The following is a 3,425-nucleotide window of genomic DNA, read 5'->3' on the forward strand; positions in this document are numbered from 1 at the left end:
TGCGCAGAAATTAAAATCAATAAAATTTCATTGCAATTTTGAACTGACTTAGATTGAAATGTTTTCTAGAAAACTGGCCAAATAGCAGGTTTTTACTTATTCTACATTCGAAGTTACGACTTTTATAGGAAAAAATTGTTGTTTTGATGCGTTCAGTTTTGGAGCGAAAAGTCCTTAGTAGCGAAAAAAAATCAACAGATATTTTCTTGGAAATTCCCTGTAACTTCTATTTTTCTATAAATACAGAAATTTTCAAGTTTCTACTTGTTTAAGTTTGGAAAATGCGATGTTTTAAACAAAAGATCATCGTTTTGAAACGCTCACTTTGGATCAAAGACTCCTAAGGAGTATAAGATCAAAATCTACAAGGATTTTAGTGATTTTCACCTGACTTCAAATTTCAAGTTTCTACTTGGTTACGTTTGGAAGTTCTGAATTTTTAAATAGAAAATTGTTCCTTCTAAACACAAATTTTGGAAACAAAGATTTCCAAGACGGGAAAAAACCAACCTCAAATAGTATTTTATTGAATTTTCACCCGATTTAGATTCAAATGTTTGTTATGAACTGAGAAAAGTGCACAGCTCTACTTGTTCCCGTTTGTGAGTTCTAATTTGTTACAGCAAGACTGTTTCTTCGAAACGCTCACTTTTGAACCAAATATTTCCAAGCTGTGCAAAAATCAAAATAAAATTTTTTTAGCACTTTGAATTGACTTGGATTGAAATATCTTCTAAAAAAACTAACCAAATGGCAGGTTTTTGCTTATTCTAGATTAGAAGTTACGATTTTTAAAGGAAAAATTGTCGTTTTGATGCGTTCACTTTTGGAGCGAAAAGTCCAAGTCGCGAAAAAATCAAAACCACCAGATATTTTCTGGCAAATTTCCAGTAATTTAGTTAAGTTTGAAAGTTCTGAATTTTTAAACAGAAAATCGTTCTTTCGAATCACTAATTTTTGACCCAGACGGGAAAATTTCCAAGACAGGAAAAAACCAAAGATTTTATTGAAATTTTCACTCGATATAAATTCAAATGTTTGTTATAATCTGAAAAAAGTGCTTGCACCCTTCTACCTGCTCCAGTTTCGAAGTTCAGATTTAAAAAAAAACTGTGTCTTCGGAACGCTCCTAGATTGAAATGTCTCTTATTACCAGAAAAAATTGCAAGATTCTACTTGATCAAGTGTGGATGATCGACATTTTTTAAATCAAAATTGTCCCTTTAAAACGATCACTTTTGGAGCAAAAGTGCAGAGCGAAAAAAGAGCAAATAAGCTCAGGAAAAATCAAAATCGATAAGAATTTTATTAAAATTTCAATTGGGAAAATTACAAGTATCTACTTGTTCCAATTCCAATGTTCTTTCGAAGCGCTCTATAGTGAACCAAAGATTGCCAATCTGTAGCAAATCAAATCCCAATAGAAGAGCGAATAAAAGAGAAATCACACATAATAAAAGTGCAAACAGATGCCTGAAACCCGCAACAAACGGTTTTGACTTGCAAAGAGCGCTTAACGAGACCAATCTACCGAAGCTGTGGAAATTACTAAGGCAAAACCCCGGACACACTAGACTATCTTTATACGGGAAAGCGGCTAATAGCCGAAGTCTTTTATACCGATAAATTGCAAAACTGGATGCCTGCCACTTTGTCAACAGCGCATTTCCATCGTGAGAAAATGAATCCTCTGATGTTGAAGTCGTCGTCGTCTTCAATAAATAAAAAGGCAATTTGTTCGGCATTTGTATCGCAATTTTGCAATTCCAAGCCGTGCTTTGTGAGTGAGGGACTTGAGATTTTCTTCGCTTGCAACTGCTGAGGAAAACGCCATTATGAAAACACCCTGTACAATGCAGTGCTACTGACAGGCTATTTGAGGCGCGAGTAAATAACATATCAATTTCCACTGCATATACGGAGGAGGAAATCGGATGCAAAAAACGCGCCCTGAAAGGTGCTTTGTGAAGTTCCACTCCTGCATGCGGAATGGAGAACCGCTTAGAGCTAATGTGTTTCCAGTGACGTGCTTTTGAAAGTTTTATGCCCAAACAGTGTGTTTTTTTCGCAATTTTCCGCCGGTGTCTTTGACAAATTAAGACAATTTAATCACCCTTCAAAGCGGCTTGAACATCCCTCATCGTTATGTACCGTTGTCGTCTTTTTCGCAATAAAATGTTGCCAAGTTGGCTTTATCTAAGACTGGCGTGTTGTATTTTCACAAAAGCGCTTTATAAAATGCCCCGGAAAGGAAAAATGGAGCTTCCATGTTAGAAAGCGGCTATTTATGATTATTAAACTCGCCCCAGTAGGAAAAAATTGGCAAATATCTGCTCTTCCTCATTGCGCGAATGGATGAAATGGTAGAGGGCAATAATGGGGGATCGTTTGCGAAATGAGGAGGACAGCTTTCACTTAGTTCGCTCTATGTGTAGCGGGGCAAATGTTTGGAAGTCACGATATTTTTCAAATTTGCCCTCCTCCAACTGAAGTTCTGGCGAAATAAAAACCGGATTTTCCACTTAAATGATGCCACTCGATTCATTCGAGTTCAGTGCGGCGAGAATTGATTAAATGCCCGGATCCAAACAAGAACAAACTGTGATTTTCCATTAATTGAAAATGCGATTAGGGCCTTAGTTTAGTCCACCAGTTGCCCTCGCAAGGGTTGAGGGTTATTAATCTTCAATAGAATTGCCCGTTCCAGGCGGCAAGTGTTTATTTTTCAATGTTGGCCATGGCAAATATCTGACATTCTTCCATAGCACATGGGGCGAGTTTCCAGCCGAATTTCCTGACGCATTTTCGCTGAAAGTTCTGCAGATATTGCGCTATCAGACCCATATTTTACAAAAATGACTTCAGCCACATAAAATATAATCTTTACACGCCATTTACGGAGCCATCTTATATCCGCATCGCCTGTCCTATATTCCTGCCTCGGCTCTGCCATACGTTATCTCAGGAACCGGAACATCCGGGATTAATATTCCCCTTTTTTAGCTCCAAACTGGATTGGAAGGAATCGGCATTTAAATTTAGGTGGCGGCATGTTGATTAAACACTCACACTTTGCGTTAACACGGTGAACACTGCGAAACTTCCAAACCAGAACTCGTAATGACTTGCAATTTTCTCAGTTCGTGCAAGACATTTGAGTCTAAAACTCAAACTAAAAACTGAAAAAATTTCTATTAAATCCCATTTTATTTTGAATTTTTCGCAGGCTTGGCATCTCGGCTCGGGAAGTGATAGTTCTCAATAATGCTCTGAACTTCCAAACATGAACACTTTCGTTTTTTCTTCCAAAATATCTAAGGGTTTCTGCAAAATCCCATCTGCATTTCAAGTCGCGACTCGCTTAAGTTTGGCAATTTTTTAAGGCAAAAGTGTCGCTTTTTGAGCGAAATTTGCCAAGTCGTTAA

This window comes from Dendroctonus ponderosae, unplaced genomic scaffold (genome assembly GCF_020466585.1).
Source record: "Dendroctonus ponderosae isolate FM_Combo_2020 unplaced genomic scaffold, Dpon_F_20191213v2 Dpon_F_20191213_8, whole genome shotgun sequence".
Taxonomy (NCBI): Eukaryota; Metazoa; Arthropoda; class Insecta; order Coleoptera; family Curculionidae; genus Dendroctonus; species Dendroctonus ponderosae.